The sequence below is a fragment of the Neopelma chrysocephalum genome, unplaced genomic scaffold (genome assembly GCF_003984885.1).
Source record: "Neopelma chrysocephalum unplaced genomic scaffold, ASM398488v2 Primary Assembly neopelma1_323, whole genome shotgun sequence".
In the NCBI taxonomy this organism is placed as follows: Eukaryota; Metazoa; Chordata; class Aves; order Passeriformes; family Pipridae; genus Neopelma; species Neopelma chrysocephalum.
Genome location: NW_020897986.1, coordinates 1,487,115 through 1,497,162, shown reverse-complemented (window position 1 = coordinate 1,497,162; position 10,048 = coordinate 1,487,115). Strand labels below are relative to the sequence as shown.

Here is a 10,048-nt window from a genome sequence, read left to right as displayed (position 1 = left end):
TCTACTGGGCAAACTACATCTAATGCCTTCAGTTTTCTTGAAATACAGCTCCTGATGACCTCTGACAGGCAAAATACAATATAGGATTTTCTAATATTCATTTTTAGTGTAGCTATTTAAAATCTAGCATGTATCATCCTTCTGTACCAAATAAATGCTGCGAGAGACAAAATTAAGAATAGTGACAAGTGGATTATTGGACACGGAGACTTTTGTTAATCAAATGTGTCTGGGTCCATTACTTCACAATTGTCTTGAAACAGAAAATGCAAATCCAGGCTTCAGTAAAGGAGGCTGTGTACAGATGAACTGCTGCCTGGGATTCCCTTGATATCTGTGGGATGAGACTTTCAAACTGCTGTGTGAGGTCAACAAAAAAAATCCTGAAGCCACATGGCTTCTGGAGCAGACAGCATAAATCACTGAGTGCTGGTGGAGTCTGCCTTTAACTCACAAATAAGAACTTTGAATTTAGCACCAGCTACTGTTTAAAAGAGAATCTCTATAGATTTGTGCAGCTTAAATGACACCATTATCAACATCCTGTGTTACACAGTGACACCTTTGCTCTTGCCAGTTTTAGGGAGTACATTACATTGCTTTTGAAGTGACTTTTTTTGGACATAAAATCCAAGCCTGAAAAGGAAAAATGTCTGATAGGTGCAGGTTTGTAAGCCTGCAACTTCATCTCACTTCTGTTTAAACTAACAGCAGAACTCATACCTCTTTCAGAGGAGCAAGATTGACTTTTAAATATTTAGTTAGAATCTGAAAGGAAATGGATCCTGCATTCCTTGCAAATCCTAAATTGTCTGTGAAAACAGGGGGATTTGGTAGGAGGAAAGAAATCTAAGGTTAAGCTCTGTTTTGCAGTGGGATGATGCTAGTTCTGGGAGGGATGCTTTTTAGGCACTTTCTAGACATGAATTAAATTCACCTTTCTCAAAGCCCTGGTTCAGTCCTACTGAGGAGAACTGGCAAAGTGTTCTTGTGCTAGGCCTGAACGAAGCCCTTGGTTCTTCAAGAAGCCTCTGCTTCAGCCCCGTGTTTAAAAGAGAACTTTTAGCCTGTAGAGGGTGTACCTAATCAACAGTGTCTTTTGAGCCCTTCCAACTCCTCTTATTCTGTAGCTACAGTTTGTCATTACAGAACGTTCCCATTTGGTAAGTCAGACAAAGTATCTCATCCAATGACTCTCATCCTGTCACTCCTCTTAGGGAAATACAAAACAATAGTAATAAATCAGCACCGGTATGGCCAGAAGTATTTTAAGACAGTGGCAATTGGATCAGTTCTTGGACGGTTTAGGAGCATATTTTCCTGCTGTTTCCATTTTTAAACCCAGACTTCTAAAATCCTGACAGCCTGACTCTTTTTTTCCTGTGAGTCACACAAAGTGAATAAATTTTTGATTACAACATGTGCAGAGCCCAGAGTTCGAAACCTTGGAGTCCTCTTCTGTCAGAGGCTCTGAAACCTGCTATGGAAAGATCCACCTCAGACATTGGAGTAGCTCCCTGTGGGTGCAGTGTTTGGGTCACACTCATCTCTGGGAGCCCAGAGCTCACTCAGCAGTAGCACCACAGAAGTTTCCTGTAAGTACATCTGCTGTACATACACACACTCTGATATAAATATAGAATCACAGCACAGGGACTCTTACAACAATGTGGCGAGGACAAAGCATTAAAAAAAAAAAAAAGAAACTAAGCAGCTTGCAGACTGTGGCAGTTTTGTGACCGGTGGGCTTTAATCATTGATTTTTGCTTTGTTAATTTGGCAGTATTGAACGTGGGTAACTGTTCAGATCAGACAAATATGTGGGAAAGAGTGCACTGACAAAAATCCCTCCGAAGATAAGCAAATGTTTCACAGTAACATGAGTGTGTGCAGCCACATCCTGGACTGAAAGAATGGAAGTTGGGGCTGACAGCGGTGATCTCTTCCTTCACTGCTCGTTGGCTCACCCTGTGCATTTTGATGGAGACCCTCAGATATGGAGAAGTAATTTTCCCATTGTAGAACTCCCATATCTGGTAAATTTTCTTTTGAAGCTTACAGAGTGCTTTATGACAGGCTAAACTTGAAAAAATAGAAAGAAGCCAACAACAATGGGTGAAATAGTATGATTTAATAGTTTTTCCCTATGAAATAGCTGGCTAAAAGATCACATATACTTAAATAAGAGGGTTTTTTTATATCAACAGCTAATGTCTAATCTCAAAAATAAGGGTCTGATCTCAAGGCAAAGCAGAATGTCTGCTTTTTTCAATTATATCCATTTAACTAGAAGTAAAGCTGTGGATTTTAGCGGGATGAAGGTGATGCTGTATCTTTTGCTCTCTGATCCAAAAACATTTAGTATAGTCTTTAGTCTGAAGTTTGGGCAGAACCTTAAATATGTATTTGTCCAGGTTTATTCTAGATTTTGACCTTCTTAAGGTTAACAGTTTGTTTTAAATTGGAAAAAATCATTGTCAGACTATTAGTTTATCTTGCACGTGGGTAGAGACACGGGCTAATCTGGGAAAGTTTTGTGTCTGGGCTTGTTTTAGAAGCTGTAGCATTTTGTAGGCTTGGCACCATACTGGCTATGCCACTGGGCTCGTGGAAAGTTGGAACCAAACCCCTACTTTTTCCTTTGTCTCTTGCGTTGCCATTTTTGTGTTTTTAATTTCTTTCCTTTTCGCTTCTCCTTTCCAGAGGTGAGACACCTCAGTGGATGGGTCACTGTGACAATGAGGTTGCTGCAAACAGACACTGTGGCTCTGCTTCTCTCAGCGACTGTCAAAGGCTACACTGTGTGCAAATCCGAATGCACAACAGGAATCCACAGGAACCCCGGGGGCACAGAAAGGTACCCTGGTTAAATTCTAACTGAGACTCATAATTGATTTTATAAACTGGTTTTCTTTTAGGAGGCTCTTTTTACAACAAGATCACAGTTTGGAATGTGCAGTAATAACATCACAAAAGATGGAATTGTGGTCAATAGGTCTGAGGTGGGGGAAAAAACCACTGATAGAAGGCTCCTCAAGTGCATGGTTTGGGTTAACAGTAACCAGCAGAGAAAATTACTTTTTAACACATAGGATTTGAGACCACCTCATGGGAAGAGATGATATCAAAACCCATGGAAATCACACCTAGATTAGTTTAGAGACTTGAATGTGTTACCAGAAAGTCCTCTTAAGATTCCACTTACCCTTTTTCTACTAAGCCTCCTATCTGTATATTCCCTAACAGAAAGGAGTCTTCTTGATAATTTGTTTGCACAACTTTCTAATTAGGCTTATTGATAATTAATCTGGATAAATCCACGTGCAGAAACTTCTCATTATCATTCTTTCAAAGCGTGGTATAGGACCTTCAAGACATGTTTGTTTATAGATATTTTCCATTTCATGGTTTCTGCCATGTGTATGTCATGGCAAGATTAAAGGTATAGTTTAGTTAAACCTTCAGATTTTAAAAACTAGCGCTTGGTATTCCACTGCTTCATCTTGGTGATTGTCTTTTGTACATAAAAATGTTGATGTGAAATGTAATAAATGTCCTGAAATAAATATTTTAATTGATAGTAGCACAATTTCCATAATTTCTTTGTTTTATTTCATTGTTTGTTCATGTGCTTTTTGTTTTTCTTTTTTTTTCCTGTTATTCCCAGTCCTTGTTCAGCTCTACAAGCACACTGCAAAGTGTCAGGAGGAATAACATATAGCTTGCAGTCCATCATCTGCATTCCCTTTGCATTAGGTGTAACACTGGCATGAAAATCGGAGCCCCTGCTCCAATTTTTCCAGCTGTCTCTGTCTCCCTGTGATCTTTTTGTACAAATTTTCTGGCAAGTCTACAAATATGCACGCTTATATCCCTTTCTTGGGCATGCATATGCATTTTGCTATCTCAAAACGTGGGTACAACTGAATGGAATCATTAGGGGGTTTTTTCCTCAGTAATTTGAGCATGTTTGCTGATGTAGGCAAACATCAGTAAACAGAACATACATACAGTATCAAAAAATACAATATCTTCTCCCTTTGTCCTCTTGCTCTCAGATTTCTATATAAGTTTGTTTTGTTTTCATTCGAAATGTATGAATAAAGCAATATCAGGATCTTTTCACTGCCATCTTCAGGTCTTATTTATAGAGTACTTTCACAGCTTCAGGAATTGTTAACTTTTTAGGCAATAAATGTCATCTTGCTTCTGAGGTTACGTTTGTTTTATTTTCCTTAGTAATATTATTGCTTTAAAGCTGTAATATGTTTTCTATTTTGGTATTTTTCTGTTGCCCCAAGGGACTTGAGCTGTAACAAGGATTTGCATTGGCTACAGTGCTGTTCTTATTCTGCACATGGTTATGGGTAGACAGGAGAGAGTGCCAGGGCTGAACATGATATTCTATTGGAACAGCTTGTGCCAAGATTTGGGCTTGAACAATTTGGAGGAGACATGATGTCACTGTCTCTGTAAAGTGAATTTGAACAGGACAGTTGTACTGTATTTTGGGCATGTGTTTTAAAAATAACAATTAAAATAATATCTCGTGTGTTTCCTTATCTTTTGTCTTTGCTCTCTGGTTTCACAGCCTTTGCACTGCATTTCTTGTGCCCTGGTGGTATTTCGGTTTCATTATTTTTCAAGCAGAGTTTGATGACACTGATTTAGCAGTTTCTCACAGTTCACTGCTCCAGTTTTCATCAAATTATACTTGTAGTTATACTAGACACTTTCATCATCAATTTCCATATGCCTCAAAGACATGCAGGGACCAGTTTGCCAGCACTGAACTCAAATGCCAGACAATAACTGGAATACAGGATTTCTTTTCCTAGGGTGTCTGAGACAAAGAGTGTAGAATCCTTCAGTTTTTAGCAAGTGTTTTCAGCCTGAACGCATTAAAAATGTAGACAATAACTGCTATGAAATATTGGTTTGGAAATGTCAAATCAAGGGATAAAAATTAACATTGGTTAAACTGTGAGACCTTAGCCATTTCTTTCCAGAAACCTACCTTACATTAGAGAGCACTGCTTTTAAATTTAAGGTTCTCTCTTTCCCCACAGAATCAGAGGATTCATAAGCAACCTGACCTATATTTTCTGTACAGCTAAGTTTGATAATTATGATAATTAACACACAATAAACATTTCACCTTCAGGCTCTAGGTTCACGTGTACCTTCAGGTCAGCAACGTTACTGGGGACATTTAAAGTGACAAGACTCCTGAGAATGACTGTGAAAGTCTTTTCCTTCATTTAGGGGGTCTTGGTTGCTCAGATTTGAAAGATGTCCATGTTGGAACCCCTGACACCTTTAAAGGTTTTCTGTTATGTTCATCCTGCAATTTTCTGCGGAGGGACCAGAGTTCTGACACAACAGACAATCTGGATTCTGTAAACTGGAACTAGATGTAGATGTGCTGGAGACCATGGTTCTTAATGTCTGTCAAAAGCATAAAGTTAATTATGCAAGGCACGAAGTGAAGCTCTATGTGTTTAGATGTAAAGAGGTTAACTCTGAGTAACTTGACAACAGTCATCATCATCAGAAGAATTTGCCATTAAATCTGTAGTCCCCAAAAAATGTCTTCAAGATAGCACAGGAGTAATCTTCTCACTTCTGCACTACCATGTAAATTGCTTTACTTGCACTGAGAGCCAAATCTATTTCAGTTTTGCACTTTGCTTTCCACATGAAATTTTGACTGATGTTGAGAATTTTGCACACAACTTTCAGTGCAATAGGGACCTTCTCTCAGGAATAGAGAGAAGAATTTTTCTCTGCCTGCAAGAATTTCAGTTTGTGGAGTCTGCCATTTGTAGAATGCACTCGGTGTGACAGAAAACCACTTCACTAGATCTCCTCTCTGAAGCTGGAAGGGCATGGGTAGAGTGAGAATGTCTGGTGTCACTGTGACTTCTCAAAACTCATGAGGACACAGTTCGTATTACATCCAGGAACAGAAACATGGTGTGGCCAGGGCCTGCCACAGGGTGAGATAATCTGTGTGATGAAGAGGGAAGGGAGTTGTTGAACAAGTTAAAGGTCAAGGAGAGGAGAAATTTGTAATACACTACTGTAATACTAATGCCTGTTTCCTGACACACCACCAAGTTTTGGAATTATTTGGTACAGTGGGCTCTGAGTGCCTAAACTGCAGATGAATTAAACTGAGGGTTTTCTCATGCATTGGTTTTGACCCAATGCGTTACAGACCAATTAAATCATAAAATGATCATTTGTGGAAAAAGGCATCCACCTTCTTCTAAACAGGTAAATTGTTATGCACTACACAGAATGTTTAAGCACCTCACATTACTCCCACAGTTGTGTATTCCCTGTCACAGCTCATTTACCAGAAGGTGACCCCCAAAAACCTTTACTTGTAGTGTGCCCTGAGCCTTCAGTGTTTGGGAGTTCCTGTAGTAATGTCTTTGCAGTAACTGCTCTCCATCAAACAACACTTGGATCTTTACATACATACAAAAATGAAGTCACTGCCTGCTCTATTATGAAGGAATAAATCACCCGTATATCCTTCTCAGTTTTGAAAAAAGAATGTTCAGTGGAATGTTCCAGAAAAAAAAAAAAGAGTGGTTTCTTCTCTAGGTAACTTGACTATCAGTTACACTGGGATTTTTTAGAAGGGCAAACGACTCACCTACAACCTTTTTTTGCATAATTTCTTATTTCTAGAGAGGGCGAATAGGAAAGTTCCAATCAAGTATTTAATTTATTTTAAAGGGGCAAGGCAGCAGACAAAGTTCTGGTCCATCAAATATAAAAAGACTGCCCAGAGAGCAACTAGTGGTATCTCCTTCATTAGTCTTACCTGATGCTCTTTCAGCATTGCAATGTTGTGCTCCTCTGTGTCTGCAGATTCTGACAGAAGGCGCAAATTTCACTTCCTTTGGAGAATTGTCATTTCCCTCCAAAAGCTGGAGGGGTCACGGAGTCTTCTGGAAGATGTAGTGTTTGCTGGAGTGTTGAACAGGTTAGTGTACAGACCCTTGTTTGTAAGAGAAAAAGTGGGATGAAAATTCATAATGGGACAGAATACAAAAACCAAAAGCCGAGGCAATTTTTTATTTATTTTTTTTTTTTAAATTCAGCTTCTAGGATTCAATTAACTCCCAGTTCCAGTCTGTGATTTTGTTCAGGAGCTCTAAGAGCTAAAAAACCCCCAATTTGTATCTTCAAAATTGGAATCCTGGAGGGGTTTCTTTTTCTATTTGTTTGTTCTCCATAGATAATACTATGATCTTCTGTTGGTTTCATGTTGTTGGCCAGCATGCAAGCCAAATGCTCTGTGACTTATGGACTACAAGCAAAGAGGGAGACCAGTGGAGAACTTTAAATCTATCCAACTATATCCAGCAAATTTGGAATGCTGTGGGACTCAGTGGGGCATTAAGCCTAAACTAATGCAGTTTTCTCCTGTTGTCTTCTGTTCCACAGCTAGTGAAGAATTTCTGCTGTAATGAGGGGAATGAGCCTGTTGAGTTACGGGTTTTGGCAGAACTGCAGTGATCTGTATTGACATGGTGAGTCCAGTGACTTTTGGTGTAGACTGCTACCAGTGCCTTTCCACTGGATCAAACCCTACTTTCTTAAAATGTTAACCAATCAAAATACAAATTGTTTGGCACTCCACCTGCATGCCCCAGTCTCTGCAGGCCAAAAGTGAACTCTGTCTGCAATGCAAATGAGAACCCTTGATGCTCTGCTCTTAAAATGGCTAAAAAGGCCCATGTACTGAAACAAACAAATGAAACCCCTCTGACACTGTGTCCAAATGAAAAGATAGTGTGAAACACTGGCCTAAGTTTTTGTGAAACTGTAGCATACCCTGTGCTGGTGTTGGTCTCACACCGCAGACAGAGGCAGTCTCCCAGGTGCCCTGTGCTGTGGACTAGACTGGGGAACTGACCTGCCTTGAAACCCTTTTTGGAAGGAGGCTTTTTTAAAAAAAATGAATTTGTTCCTCTTGTGTGGTTTGCACGTGTTTGAAAACTGGGGGGTTGTTTGGTTGTTTGGTTGAAAATTGTTTGGTTTTGGTTGGTTGGTTGGTTGGTTGGTTGGGTTTGTTTTGTGGTTTTTGTTCGTTTGTTGCTTTGTTTTTAACTCCTTTCTGTGTAAAAGATCACTCAAAAAATTCTGTTATTTAAGGAATGAGTTCTCAGAGGTGGACTTTAAATTATTCTTTCTTGTATTGCTTCAGAGAGACTTAGGGAAGCTTTTTCCTGAACAGCAAAATGAGATGGGTGTCTGTGGTTCACTCCAGATTACCCTGTGTGTGTCTCAAAAGCTCTGTCTTGTTCTTGGCAGAAACTGGAGACAGTGGTTCCTATGAATGTATTGGAGATGACATAATAGATTTTGAAGAATGGGTATGCTTTTTGGGGTAGTATAGTGTTTTATAATATTTAACATGCATCTCCTGCATCTGCACATTTGATGACACTCACTTTGGATTTGTAGAAGTGAAAAAATAAAATCCAGTGCAAACTCTGAATATGACTAAGGTTTCATGTGTAACATACACTTTTAATATGACAAATAGGAAGTATTAAAGTAAACAAAAGCTGTTTGTTCACTGTTTTGAATTTCACCCAGCTAGGAAAATCAGTCCTGTGACACCCACAATAAACAGCTCACTTACTTTTTCGCTTTTTGAATTTATCTCTGAGATCTTCTTGTCAAGTGTGTATTAATAAGTACACATTCCAGCCAAAATATAGATGTTTTATTTTTCTGTAATTGCATTTTGATGCTGCTCCTGTGAATTAGAGAAAGCAACTCCTTTCCTCAGAAAATCCTTTAATCAATTTAAATAAAATATTTTTTTCCTTCTTTTAGCAACTCCAGGGCCAGCACATTTCTAAAGTGGGTGCATCTTTGGAAAGCGTACTGTTCTTGGGGAAACAGAAAACAAGTAGTTTGAAAAAAGGGGAAAAGTTTCGTTGTGTGCTCTTAACAGAAAATGTTCCAGAGTTTGTCAAGTCATATATTAAAAACAGTGCTCCTGGTGACTGTATTACAGCTTGGTGGAGGTGAGGAACACTCAGTATTGTGATAGAAGTGTGAACCTAGGGTCAGGTCCCACTCTGGATTCATGCAAGTACCCACGTACCTCTAACTTTTAGGGCCCAGAGTTTGCTTTGTATAAGGACCAGTGGGTCAGGTAAGTGCTCGCTTCAGTACCAGATCTGTCTGATCTGTCTCTTGCCACACAGAGTATCAGAGAGAAGGTCTTTGAGCTTTCTAACTCCCAGTCCAGCCACCTACCCAGGCTTCCACCTTGTTTCTCAGCTTGTTTTGTAGTGCCGGGGGCTCCAGGTGTATAAGAACACAACTACAGGAAAAGTCCTTCTGCTGCAGCTGGGGAGAAGGGATGCAGCAGGTTCAGGGTCAAGCCTGCTGCTTCTCCTCACCTCACCTGACCTGCCCCTCCATGTTCCTATACTGAAGTTGGCAGTGGTACCAATGAAGCTGTCCTGCTCTCTCTCTGTCCTCAGTTGCTCATCTCACTCCCTGTCTTGTTCCAGGAGAAGTGTTTGTGCAGTTGTGAAGTGGATTGAGTGAGGATACGGACTCACACCGAACCAGAACGTTTTTCCCTGGTGCTAAACGGATCAGATTCCCAGGTGGGGTTCCCAGCTCTCACAGGAGGGTGAGTGCAGGGACAGAAGTGGGGGGAGTGGGCTGAATGCTGGACTGCTTTTTTTACAGCTGTGTCAGAGTAAGTCAGTGAAAAATTCTTGTGAAACTACGGCCTCAGACTTCATTCCAGGCAAAGTTTCCCTGGAAATGTTACTTTGATTTGATTAGGAGGACGACTCATCTGTGGGCCATTTTGTCTGAAGCAGAAATTTTCCTTTGGTGGTTCACAGTGCTTGCTTCTGTTAAAAGGGATAAAGACAATAGTAAAAAAAAAAAAGAGGGACTGAAAGGGCAAATTTGGAAAAAACCTTTTGCCATTTAGTCTTTTTTTAGGTTGATTTTTTCTTAGTTTGCCATGATTCTAAACAGAACAATCCAT

At 39.8% G+C, this 10,048-nt stretch overlaps 1 long non-coding RNA gene across 2 annotated transcripts; it reads left to right on the top strand.

Moving 5' to 3' along the window:
* The first annotated feature begins 2,708 nt into the window (after positions 1 to 2,708).
* Positions 2,709 to 9,673, top strand: LOC113978396. 2 transcript variants are annotated; one of them, XR_003537560.1, is made up of 4 exons: positions 2,709 to 2,857; positions 6,886 to 7,000; positions 7,465 to 7,550; positions 9,555 to 9,673. It is a non-coding gene; the product is annotated as an uncharacterized LOC113978396 (long non-coding RNA). The 2 variants fall into 2 exon arrangements; XR_003537561.1 differs by lacking the exon at positions 9,555 to 9,673 and adding an exon at positions 8,230 to 8,431.
* Positions 9,674 to 10,048: the final 375 nt, after the last annotated feature.